Raw genomic sequence first — 14,838 nt, 5'->3', positions numbered from 1 at the left:
ACATAACAAAATCCTCAAATGAGTCAGACGCACATGAAAACTGAGAAGCACTGGTTCAGATGGCATTAATCCCTAATTCAGTGTCTTCCTTCCTGTAACAAAATTTAATCAAACAACATTACTCTATGTAAATTTATGATTACACAAATGGTATGCCTTTACGCCATGTACAGAGAAACAACATGTATCCCATTTGTTTACAATAAAAAAATAAAAAAATAAAAATTAAAAAAAAAAGAAAAAAAATTTCCAATTAATTACTTCACAGGGTTAAGGTGGTAATCCAATGAAATAATGCAATATGAATCCAGCCTATTATACTGTCACTGAAATGTCACAAACCACAGGTTTTTAAATCTATTACATTTAAATTATTTTTGATTATAGAAAATCACCCTAACCAATTTGGACCCTCTCCTTCCTTTGTATTACAGAAATGAATAAATATTAGGAGAGTGGGTATTACAAAACATTAAATATCCACAAAACAGAGTGTTGGATTTGTCCACATTCAGGTTTAATTTCCTCCCAATTCTTATTAAAGAATTATTTAGTCTAGGAATCTCAAATTGATTATACTCATTTGTCTGTCCCATAAATATTTCTTTCGAACTACTAATAAGGTTTTCAGGAGTCTCCTTTCAAGTCTTTTCTTATTTATTTTACCTATTTCGACCAAAGTATTCATTTAAGTTGTGGTTATAACTATATTTCTGCCATAATTAACATTTTAGCTGTTCATGTTTCCTATATTATCTAGCAGAGTGCTTTATTGGGACTCCAGATCAACACCACCAGAATCTCATGAATGGGTTGACATCATTTTTTGTTAATGTTCTCCCAGTGTTTAATTCTTATATATGTAGCAAAAGTGGACAGCTATATCCTTTTAAGTCTTTTTCAATCCATTTAATGTCTTATTCTCTTTTTTGCCAGTTTGAGAAAGGAGCAGTTATGAAATTTATGGTTTCTTAAAAAAATATTTTATTAAAGGGTGTATATTAATTAATTTTCTGATTAAACAGTAACATTTTATATTATATTGTGCCCACATGGCATCTATTTGTCTATCTGCTATACTTTAAAATTTTACTATGTGAAATTGTTATCTGATCATCAGCATAAATATCACTTAGGGCTTGTCAGAAGTGGAGAATGTTGGTATACTCCAAATTAGTTCATGAGAATCTCCAGTAATTCATGTGTACATTAAAGTTTGAAAAGCACAGTTTAGCTTGCTTTAATGATTTTTAGATCTGCAGATTGACTCAAAAATATCAATTATTTTATAGCATTGAGTACTTATTAAATCCTTGGCATTTTGAAAGAAATTTATTAACTTTTCAAGTAGTTTCATTCATAAGGTAACATCAAAGTAAACACATATATATGATATCACAGTCTACCATCAGTCTTACTTAATGTTAATGAAGAGATCAAGAATTGATTGAAATTAATGTCTTGAGAGCTCATATAATTATTATTAGAAAGTTTTCAGCTGTACAAGGAGACAATACCAGTTTGGTAGGGGGAACATGATCAGAAAATAGAAATGGTGGTGTCTGAGAAAACACTTGTTTGGCAGATAGAAAAATGAAAGAGGAATCATGATTGGAAAGTACAAGTGGTACTACCAGAGAAGAAAATAAAAATATACTGAATCCCAGAAAACTGTCACAAAAAAGAAGAAAATAGAAACCCTGAATTCCCAATGTTCTTATTGGACACCTACAAGTGGAGGTGGAATTTCAAAGTGCTTAGATCAATTCTACATATAAAACCTCTAACAAATTATAAAAAAAAGTTTTGGGGGATGGAAGGACAATTAGACTCCAAATAATGATCATGGGACTGAGAGAAGCACATCTCAGGAAAAAGTTATCAAGGTAACCACCAGCAACTGCAAAATATGTTCAGTCCATTAAAGGATGTTTATAATACCTTAGTCCCCACAGCTATGTAACTGAAAAATGTGAAAAGGAGAGTCTATAGCTCCATAAACATTCTTAGCAGCCACTTAGGGCAGCTTCCTTCTCAGAAATCCACTTATTAAACAAATATATTGGGTAGAAAATATATGCCAGGCATTATTCTTGGTTCTAGAATATAATAATGAACCATAAAGGTATGTCTGTGTTAAGAAAAGTCAGAGAAGTCACAGCATTATGATGAAAGTTTATTTTTTATAGAATCAATTCATAAGGTGTTGAAATTTTGCCCAGAGGATTATAAAAAAGAAATCCCCACGCTGTATATTCAGTAGATTTTAACTTCAAATCCCTTTAGAGTTTAAAAACCACAAAACTGATAATCAGGCAGAATAATGGCTACACTTCCAACATCATCCCTGCCTCAATTGATTTCACTGCTGTTCAGTAATTGCGAAACCTGGCTAGGATGCTTAAGGGACTCAAAATGTGGGGGTCTCACTCTAGGCATGAATAATAACTGACATGTAACCATATGCAGAGCTGTCACTTTTATAAGTGATTGATGTAATTATTCATTCACTTACTCCCTATGATCACTGTACAAAGGGGGTATTACTATTATCCCTTCCTAAAGATTAAAACAAACAGTGGACAGAGAGGTTTAATGATTTGCCGAAGGCCATACTTCTTATAAATTAGACTTTGAATCTAAAACAGTGCTCTTAACCTCTACACTAAGGTGTGACTGGATTTCAAGAGTAGAATTTTGTTACTAAAAACAAATTAACAGGGTTTTCCGTCCACAACTGATTATGATAAAGGTATAGGGATTTGATAAGGGGATTCATTTTAGATCTTAATAAGACTATAATCAGAATTAGTTCCCAAAATGGAGCCAAGATACAATACATTTGTTCAACTAAGAAATGTCATAAGGTCCTTTTAAGTAGATGGCCAAAACTGTGTTAGTTTTTATGATGTGAAATACACCTGTGACACCTCAATTCCATTCACTTGTCCAGAAAATGAGTTTAAAAGTAAACCAAGATAGAAATCAATGAAAGCGACTGATAATTTTTGGCACATAATAAGCATACCATTTAAATAGGTGATATTGTCAATGGTTACTAACAAATTGTAGGGTTGGATGTGCATATTAAAACAATTTAACTTTAAAACTGAGTATGTGTAAGGAATAGAAAACCCATTTGCAGGTGTCCTCTACCCTCTTCTGGAAGACAAAGAAAGGACTTTGAACTTCTCAAAGCAAGAAGTTTACAGCAAACAATAGTATCAAATTTTATACCTTATTCAAGGACAAGAAATGTCAGAAAAATACCTGTATTTTTTTTAATAGAAAAAGTAATATTGAAGATTGGAAGGGGATATTCCTGGAAGGAATTGTTAGCAGGTAATTCTAGCTCATTTACCTTTAAGACATATGAGAAGCAACCACTCTACATTTTCTAATCCCTTTGTGGTTTCTAATATGTGTTGTTCTGTTACTCATTCTCCCTGCTTCACCAGATTGTTTCCTGCTTCTGAAAAACAGAAAATCTAATGAAATTAAAATGTTGTCTGTGGTTTTCATAGACAGTAGAAAAGGAAAAAAAGGGACATATGCAGTGAATTTTACAGCCAACAGAGGGAAGTAGAAACCCTCATAAAATGTGGGGTGGGGGGATGTTAAGAAGTCAACAGGCAGATTTTTATCAGGTTTAGTCACTTTCAAATTCTCATATTACCTAACATGAGATAAAATGTTGCATGCACCCATCTGCAGGGAGGACTTCAAGTATTAATGGACAAGATTTACCTGATTCCTAAAAAGCCCTCCAATGTCATCAGTCCTTTCAAAGCAAACTGATTCCAAGTCCTCATCCAGGCAGCACTTGACAAAAGAGTGCCCACAGGATTCACTCCCAATGACAGCAATTCTTTTCTTGGTCATGGTCTCCACAATTCTTCATCTAGCTATGGCAATGTCACTTGTCCTAAAGAAAGAATGACAAGAGACAGAAAACACGATTCTGTCAACAGTTTTTAAGAAAGACACTTGCAATGACACTCAAATGCTGTAACAAGAGATGACTTTAGGAAAGCCAGATTTTGTTGCCCACTTCAGAATGAATCTCTTGCACAGGATAGGGCAGCTCTGTTGCCTGCAGAACCCAGAGCTGAGAAGCTCAATAGTGTTATTGTACTGTTTCCAGAAGCATCTGACTGATTCTTCAGCTGCAATCTGGAAGTTAATCTGATTTTCTGCTGTGATAAAAGAAATATAAACTACAGAAGTACAAACAGCAGCAACAGTCAGTGGGGAGGAGATGTTCTTCCCCACCTCCTTTCAGCCAACACCCCACTCACTCATTGGCAGCAATTCTCCCTCTCTTAACAAGAAGAAAATGTGGAGTGAATCTGCTTTGGGTAGAAAACAAAAACAAAAAGTTATCTACAACTTCTGTAGTTTTTAGCTGCTGTTATAGACAGTGCCTTTTTACTCTCTCTGGAGACAAAATGGTCCTATAATCTCTTTTGCTCCCCTACTCTCTGCATTCACTTTTAACTTCCTGTTTTTCCTTTAAAGTAACAAACTTCTACTAAAACAAAACTGTCAACAACTCCAAAGCAAGCTTGATAGAAATGCCAAAATACAAAACATCCTCCTTGCAGGAAATGTGTTCAAACAGATGAACCTACACCTTTCTTTCCCTCTTCCCCACCTCATGAACTAGATCTTCGGATCTACACTACTGGTAGAATTTACTTTAAAATTCCCATGCATGTTTTAAATTACTTTTAGATTAACTATAGCTGTTTTCATTTCAAATACTTTTAAATATGGTTACAAATAGATCGTTGACTTGGAGAATTATTTTAACTCCATCAGGAAGATGCCTGTCTTCGACCAATATATAGTCTGAATTACACAAAAATATAGGAAGCACACAATGGGAAACACATAATGTCCACATCACCTAATGGGAAAATGGAAGAAAAGAGGATCAAAGGTGGTGTTGTGTGTGTGTGCATAAATGTGTATATATATATATATATATACACACACACATATTTATATATGCATGTATATATGTAATAAAAAGGAATATTTTCACTTTGGTTGGGGTATGAGAGATTGAACCTGGGGCACTTACCTACTGAGCCACAACCAATTATTTTTTCATTTTGAGACAGGGTCTCACTTAGTTTCATAGGGCCTCACTAATTTTCTGAAGCAGGCTTTGAAATTGTGATCCTCCTGCTTCAACATCCTGAGCCACTTGGATTACAGGTCAGTGCCACAGCACTGGGTAGAATGTTTTAACTTTTTAATGTGGTTCTGTCAAAATATACAACTAATATACATCAAAATATACAACTAATCTTTCAATGGACACATCAAGATGACCTAGTCAAGTAGTTCTTATTTTAAAAGAGCTGCTATTTAATTTTGCTCTGAATTCTCATCTCACTTTGCTCCTGCAACACTTCCACTAAAACCTTTATTGAACTAGTGGCTGTCCTCAAAGATTATCACCAAAAAGAGTGCCTTCTGTCACCAAGGACAGTTCCCTCTGTCTAATGCTACTTTCTTCTAGGAAGATAAAGCAATGTTCTTTATTTCAGTTACCTAAATCTCCTTTGAGATTTCAGAATAATTGGTTTCTCATTCCATCCCTCCCAAGACCTATGGTAGCAGAAGGGCCAAAGGATACTTAAGAAAAGGACATCTCATCTACAACCATCCATTTCTGTGAAACCATGTTTTGTCAGGTGTTGGAGAACACAGGTGGTATTCTTTCTGTTAATGAATCACTGGACCACAAGGAGCTATATGTGAATCTGAGAGAGACAACTGCATGTCACCCAGACATACAATTCAAGTTGAGTGCAGTAACCAGATGGGTTTGGGGTTGTCATCTTTGGGGTAGGATTGAGCATATCAAGAGCAGAATTAACATTGAATTTTAGAGGCTAGATAAGAAGCAGACATTGCTAGATACTCAGTAAAATGTTTTCTCCTCCTCTTACAATATTATATATCTCTTTGGAATGGGACTGCCCAAAGAAGAACTGTATTTTCCTGATTTTCCCTTTAGCTATGTGTACATTTATGGTGAAGTTATCACCAAGGAACATAAGAAGAGCAAATGTGAGCAACTTCTACCTAACCTGTTAGGATTGTACTATTTTGAAAATATTAATAGCACACAACAAACATAAAAAATGTTCAACATCTCATGTGATTAGAGAAATACAAATTAAAATGGCACTGAGAGTTTATCTCACTCCTGTCAGAATAATAATTATGAAGAAAACAAGTAAGAATCAATGTTGGCAAGGATATGGTGAAAAATGTTCGCTCATACATTGCTGGGGGGACTGCAAACTGCTGCAACCACTCTGGAAAGCAATATGGAGATGCCTCAGAAAACTTGAAATAGAACCACCATTTGACCCAGTTATCCCAATTCTAGGTTTATACCCAAAGGACTTAAAATCAACATACTATGGTAACACAGCCACATCATGTTTATAGCAGCTCAATTCACAATAGCTAAACTATGGAACCAACTTAGATGTTCTTCAACAGATGAATGGATAAAGAAATGTGGTATATATACACGAATGAATATTACTGAGCCATAAAGAAGAATAAAATTATGGCATTTGCAAATAAATGGACAGAAATGGAGACTATCATACTAAGTGAAATAAGCCAATCCCAGAAAACCAAAGGCTGAATATCCTCTCTGATATGCTGATGCTAACACACAATAAGGTGGGGTAAGGGAAAAATAGAAGTACATTAGATAAAGGAGAATGAAGGAAAGGGAGGGGAATGAGAAAAGAGAGTAAAATGAATTGAATGTAACTTTCCTATATTCACATATGAATTCATGACCAGTGTAACTCCACATCATGCACAAGCACAAGGATGAAAAGTTATACTCCATATATGTATAATATGCCAAAATACATTCTAGTGTCATGTATAACTACACAGAACAAATAAAATATTAAATTAAACAAAAGAAAACTATTTATAGCACATAATTTACCAGATGATAAGTGCAACTCTAGGTGGTGATGGCCAAACCCATGTGCAGGATAGCCATTGAATTAAACAACAGTTTACCTTTACCTTATTAGCAGAAGACCTAAGGTGGAAAATTAACATGGAAAGGAGATGTAGGACTCATAAAGAGGCATGATGAAGGAGAATGCAGGCACAACTCTAGTTCCTCCTCTACAGGTGATGATATTAAGACACACACATAATGTATACACATACACTTTTTGAAATGATATGAATTAATATTTACATGGAAGTTTAGGAAAAATTTTAATCACCATGGAACTTATTTGATTTATATAACTTTCATAGCAAGCAATAGGAACAATCTAAGCAGGCACATTTAAAACTTCAACTCATACATCATGTTCATAAACATTCCAAAACAAAGCACATGGGTTCTGTCCATTGAGAGACACAGAAAGTCACATGATTAAAGGTCTGGATGCACAATATTTCTATAGGGGAGAAGATGGAGATCTGGGAATAGGAATACAATCTACCAAAGTTGGCTATGCATGAACTAAAATTGAGCAGATAAAGCACACCCTGGGGGGCTATGCAAGATGGTAGACTAGAGGGTGATGGCATCTCCTGTCACTCCAGAACCCACGATTCAAGAAAGGGAGGCATTGAGAGACTCAGACTAAAATAGAGCCACGGGGTGAGTCTCCGCCACTGGGTGACGCTCGGCCCGGGTGGCAGGCCCAAACAGGGGCAGCCCTCAGAGCAGGGCAAGGCAGCTAGAGTCTTCCCCAGGTAGCCCTGCTCCCCCTGGCGGTGGGCTCCTTCCACAGCTAATCTTCTCTCAGAGCAGGCCCCCCACTGAGAACCTTTCTACACAGAGCCAGCTCCAAGTCCTGGAGCCAACGGTGAGCTCCGGCCCGCAGGCAGCCTCTGGGGCCAGGGCAGGGCAGACAGAAACTTCTCCAAGCAGCCCTGTTCCCTCCAACAGCAGGCTCCTTCCACAGACAGCTTCTCAAGGGGACAGCCCATTAAGAGCCTTTCTGCAAAGAGCCAGCTACAAACCCTGGAACCAGTAAGGGGATAGGGGCAGATTTCTTCAGAAGCACTGAATTATCAATTTCCTCCAAGACTTCAGGCTACTGAAGGCTGGGAGGTGATATACTGGAAATCTACAGGGACACTATAAGCCAATAGAGAAAATCTGAATTATCTCAGAGTCCCACTATATCTAACCAATATGAGAAAACAAGGGAAGAAAATGTCCCAAACAAACCTAGATACTGTATCAATAAAACCCAATGACAGCAAGAAGAAGAAATGTCAAAAAGGGAGTTCAGAATGTACATAATTAAAACAATCAGGGAAGCAAATGATGAGATGAAAGAGTAAATTCAGGCATTGAAGGAGAAGATGAAACAGAAAATGCAAGCATTAAATGATCGCACCAATCAACAGTTAAAAGACCAAATACAGGAAGAAGAGATCATTTCAATAGAGTTAGAGACACTGAAAAAAACAAACAGAAATCCTTGAAATGAAGGAAAAAATAAACCAAGTTAAAAACTCCATAGAAAGCATAACCAATAGGATAGAACACCTGGAAGACAGAACCACAGACATTGAAGAAAAAATATTTAATCTTGAAAACAAAGTTGACCAAACAGAGGAGATGGTAAGAAATCATGAACAGAATCTACACAAATTATGGGTATCATGAAAAGGCCAAATTTAAGAATTATTGGGATTGAGGGAGGCTTAGGAAACAAACCCAAGGAAGGAACAATCTATTCAATAAAATAAAATCAGAAATTTTCCCAAATCTGAAGAATGAAATGGAAAACCAACTACAAGAGGCTTATAGGACTCCAAATATACAAAATTACAACAGACCCACACCAAGTCACATTATTATTAAATTACCTAACATACAAAATAAAGACAGAATTTTAAAGGCCTCAAGAGAAAAGAATCAAATTACATTCAGGGGGGAAATAATAAGAATATCAGTAGATTTTTCAATCCAGAGCTTCAAAGCTAGAAGGGCCTGGAACAACATTTACCAAGCCCTGAAAGAAAACGGATGCAAACCAAGAATCTTATGCCCAGCAAAATTACTTTAATATTTGATGATGAAATAAGATCCTTCCATGATAAACAAAAGCTAAAGGAATTTAAAAAAAAAGCCGGCATTACAGAACATTCTCAGCAAAATATTTCATGAGGAAGAGATGAAAAACAATGATGCAAATCAGCAATGGGAGGAACAAGCCTAAAGGAATAGCCAGATGAAGGAGAAACCAAATCGTGTCAAAAAACAAAACTAGGTCAAATGACTGGGAATACAAATCATATCACAATAATAACCCTGAATGTTAATGGCCTGAACTCATCAATCAAAAGACATAGACTGGCAGATTGGATTAAAAAGAAAAATCCAACAATATGCTGCCTGCAAGAGACTCATCTCATAGAACGAGATACCCACAGACTAAAGGAGAAAGGATGGGAAAAACATACCATGCACATGGACACAGCAAAAAAACTGAAGTATCCATCCTCATTTCAGATAATGTGGACTTCAAGCCAAACTAGTGAGAAGGGATAAAGAAGGACATTACATACTGCTTAAGGGAAGCATAAAACAGCAAGACATAACAATCATAAATTTCTCTGCCCCGAACATTGGTTAATCCATGTACGTCAAACAAATCCTTGTCAATTCCAGAAATCAAATAGATCACAACACAATAATAATAGGCGATTTTAATACACCTCTGTCATCACTGGCTAGATCTTCCAAACAAAAATTGCATAAAGAAACCATACATCTCAATAACACAATCAACAGTTTAGACATAACAGACATATATAAAATATAACATCCAACAAAGAATGAATACACTTTTCTTCTCAGCAGCACATGGATCCTTCTCTACAATAGACCATATTGTATGCCACAAAGCTACTGTTAGCAAATACAAGAAGATAGAGATAGTACCTTGTATTCTATCGGATCATAATGGATTGAAATTAGAAATAAATGACAGAATAAAAAACAGAAACTTCTCCAATACCTGGAGATTAAATAATATGCTATTATATGATGAATGGATAACAGAAGACATCAGGAGGGAAATAAAAAATTATTAGAATTAAACGAGAACAAAGACACATCATATCAAAATCTCTGGAACACTATGAAAGCAGTACTTAGAGTAAGATTTATTTCATGGAGCAGAGTCAACAAAAGAAGTAGAAATCAACAAATAAACGACTTAACACTTCAGCTGAAAGCCTTAGAGAAAGAAGAGCAGACCAACACCAAAAGTAGTAGAGGACAGGAAATAGTTAAAATCAGAGCCGAAATCAATGAAACTGAAACAAAAGATACAATTGGAAAAATTGACAAAATAAAGAGTTGGTTCTTTGAAAAAAGAAACAAAATTGATAAACCCTCAGCCACACTAACAAAGAGAAAGAGGGAGAAAAGTCAAATTACTAAAATTCGGAATGAACAAGGAAATATCACAACAGACACGAGTGAAATACAAAACATAATTAGAAGCTATTTTGAAAATCTATACTCCAACAAAGCAGAAAACCTCGAAGACATCAACAAGTTTCTAGAGACATATGAATTACCTAAATTGAACGAGGAGGAAATACACAACTTAAATAATCAATTTCAAGTAATGAAATTGAAGAGGTCATCAAAAGCCTAGCAACAAAGAAAAGTCCGGGACCAGATGGGTTCTCAGCTGAGTTCTACAAAACCTTTAAAGAAGAGCTCATTCGAATACTCCTCAAAGTATTCCATGAAATAGAAGAGGACGGAACCCTCCCAAACTCATTCTATGAAGTCAATATCACACTGATACCTAAACCAGACAGAGACACATCGAGGAAAGAAAATTTCAGACCAATATCCTTAATGAACATCGATGCAAAGATTCTCAACAAAATTTTAGCAAATTGCATCCAAAAATATATTTAAAAGGTAGTGCACTACGATCAAGTGGTTTTGTCCCAGGGATGCAAGGTTGCTTCAACATCCAGAAATAAAGAAATGTCATTCACCATATCAATATACTTAATGTTAAGAATCACATGATTATTTCAATAGATGCAGAAAAAGCATTCAATAAAATACAACATTCTTTCATGCTCAAAACACTAGAAAAACTTGGGGTAGTGGGAACATTCCTTAACATTTTGAAGGCCATCTACACTAAGCCCATGGCCAAAATCATTCTAAATGGTGAAAAACTGAAAGAGTTCCCCCTAAGAACGGGAACAATGCAGGGATGACCTCTTTCACCACTTCTATTCAACAACATCCTTGAAACTCTAGTCAGAGAAATTAGACAAACCAAAGAAATTTAAAGGGATATGAATTCAAAAAGAAGAACTCACACTATACCTGTTCACTGATGACATGATTATATATTGAGAGGAACCAGGGTATTCCACCAGAACACTTTTAGAACTCATAAGTGAATTCAGTAAAGTAGCAGGTTATAAGATCAATTCTCATAAATCCAATGCATTTTTATACATAAATGATGAACCTTCAGAAAGAGAAATTAGAAAAACTAACCATTCAAAATAGCATAGAGAAAAATAAAATACCTGGGAATCAATCTCACAAAAGAGGTGAAAGACCTCTACAATGAGAACTACAGAACACTAAAAAATGAAATTAAAGAAAACCTTAGTAGATGGAAAGAATCCCATGTTCTGGGATAGGCAGAATTAATATTGTCAAAATGGCCATACTACCAAAAGTTCTATACAGATTCAATGCAATTCCAAATAAAATCCAATGATGTACCTTACAGAAATAGAGCAAGCAATTATGGAATTCATCTGGAAAAATAAGAAACCCAGAGTAGCTAAAGCAATCTTCAGTAGAAAGAGCGAAGTTGGGGTTATCACAATACCAGAACTTCAACTATTCTACAAAGCAATAGTAACAAAAACAGCAGGGTATTGGCACCAAAATAGACAGGTAGATCAATGGTACAGAATAGAGGACATGGACACAAACACAAATAAATACAATTTTCTCATATTAGACAAAGGGGCAAAAAATATGCAATGGAGAAAAGATAGCCTCTTCAACAAATGGTGCTGGGAAAACTGAAAATCCATATGCAACAGAATGAAACTAAATCCCTATCTCTCACCCTGCACAAAACTCAACTCAAAATGGAACAAGGACCTTGTAATCAGACCAGAGACCCTTCATCTTATAGAAGAAGAAGTAGGTCCAAGTCTTCAACTTGCTGGCTTAGGATAAGACTTTCTTAACAGAACTCCCATAGCACAAGAAATAAAAGCAAGAATCAACAACTGGGATAGATTCAAACTAAAAAGTTTTCTCTCAGCAACGGAAACTATCAGCAATGTGAATGAGAGCCTACAGAGTGGGAGAATATCTTTGCCACTCATAATTCAGATACAGTGCTAATATCCAGAATACAAAAAGAACGCAAAAAATTCTACACCAAGAATACAAATAATCCAATCAACAAATTGGCTAAGGAAATGAACAGACACTTTACAGAAGAAGATGTACAAGCAATCAACAGATATGAAAAAATGTTCAACATCTCTAGTAATAAGAGAAATGCAAACAAAATTACCCTAAGATTTCATCTCACCCAATTAGAATGGCGATTATCAAGAACACAGGCAACAATAGGTGTTGTCGAGTATTTGGGAAAAAAGGTACACTCATACATTGTTGGTGGGGTTGCAAATTAGTGCAGCCACTCTGGAAAGCAGTGTGGAGATTCCTCAGAAAGCTTGGAATGGCACCACCATTTGACCCAGCTATCCCACTCCTTGGCATATACCCAAAGGACTTAAAATCAGCATACTACAGAGATACAGCCACATCAATGTTCATTGCTGTTCAATTCACCATAGCCAGATTGTGGAACCAACCTAGATGTCCTTCAATTGATGAATGGTAAAGAAACTGTGGCATATATATACAATGGAACATTACTCTGCCATAAAGAATGATAAAATTCTGACATTTGCAGGCAAATGGATAAAATTGAAGAATATCATGCTAAGTGAGATAAGCCAATCTCAAAAAACTAAAGGATGAATGATCTCGCTGGTAAGTGGATGAGGACATATAATGGGGGTGGGAGGTGTTAGGGTTAGGGTTAGGGTTAAGGAATGTGGCAAGAATGGAGGAAGAAAGGACTGTATAGAGGGAAAAGAGTGAAAAGAAGAGTTGGAGGGGTGGGAGGGAAGGGAGAAAAATAACAGAATGAATCAAACAACATTACCCTATGTAAATTTATGATTACACAAATTGAATGCCTTGACTCCATATAGAAACAGAGAAACAGCATGTGTCCCATTTGTTTACAATAAAAAAATTGCAAAAAGAAAAAAAAAAAACGCACACTCTGTGATTCTGTTTGATTTCAGAGACCACATCTATGTGTCATGAAAATGAGGAAAACCCTATGCCTATGGACTTTATAAGCTAATGAAATTACCATGGACCATCAACCATGAAAGATAACTCCTGATCGTTTGAGTCTTTACAGGTGAGATGCAGACAGTTGGGTGATCTCCAGATTTATTTCCAGCTAAAGTATTTTGATCTTTTACAATATCCTGGAAATTCAAATTTGTGTTTTGTTTCTTCTTTATAATAAAAGGTGGGACTGTAGTTATGGCTCCGTTGTAGTGGATTTGCCTAGCATGTGTAAGGCACTGGGTTCATTTTTCAGCACAGCATATAAATAAATGAATAAAACAAAGGTCCATGAACATCTAAAAAATACTTTTTTTAAAACGTGGTCTATTTAGTGTTCTCAACAGTGTTATAGGACAACTACTATTGTCATCACTATGATTTACTATGCATCATGGGCCTTTTGGAAGTACTCTCAGATTATTTATGTGCTCTGAGGTTGGAGATTATGTTACATGCCACTTTTGAGCATTTTTGGGTATCAAAATTGGAAACTTCCTTGGCTAAATGTTACAAATGTACCTCAGGAATACAAATATATGTGCAACAGATATTTTCATTTTTAAAACCTAAGACCAAGGCTTTGTGAAGTTAGGGTATAAGATGGCTTTGGGTTCTTATCAACCCAGAGGAAGAGGAAGGTCACAGAGTGTTCTTAGGATTTCAGTGGAGCCTGAAACAGGAGGAACATTTAGCTTTATGCAATTTTACTGCTGAGATAATGTGCTCCTTACATGAAAATATGTCAGAAAAGTTAAACTCCAGCAGTAGTACACTCAAAGATTTCAGGGACTAGCTAGATAGATTGCATAAACGTTTTCCTGCTGGACCAAAAAGAGTGAAATTGCTTGTAACCAATTTGAAAAAAAAAAAAGTATTAAATTAAAGCAACAACAAAAAATACTGGGCATAATGGCACAAGCTTGTCATCATAACTACTCAGGAGGCTAATTCAGGAAGATCACTTTGAGGCCAGCCTTGGCAACTTAGCCAGACTACCCATGCCCCAAATAAAATAAAATTAAAAGGAATGGGGATGTATCTCAGTAGGAGAGTGCTTGCCTAACACACAAAACCTTGGGTTCAATTCCAGTACTTTAAACAAATGAAATAGCAAAACAAGAACTGCTCTGTCAAACAAAAGACCTGCAGATAATTTTCAATGCAAAGCTATCTACAATCTCTGACCTGTGTTCTCAATAAATTTTTGATAATTTTTTAATGTGTGCCCTTACCTTTGGTATTGAAAGGGAGTGACAATTCTCAGAGGTGACTGGGCAAGAGTTCTGTAAAGCACTTCCTGCTATACTTAAAAGCATAGTATTGTTGGTATATCTTCTCAGGCTCTTGGGCTCTCCAGG

The sequence above is a fragment of the Sciurus vulgaris genome (assembly GCF_902686455.1).
Source record: "Sciurus vulgaris genome assembly, chromosome: 13".
In the NCBI taxonomy this organism is placed as follows: Eukaryota; Metazoa; Chordata; class Mammalia; order Rodentia; family Sciuridae; genus Sciurus; species Sciurus vulgaris.
Note: the sequence above shows the minus strand (reverse complement) of the source record.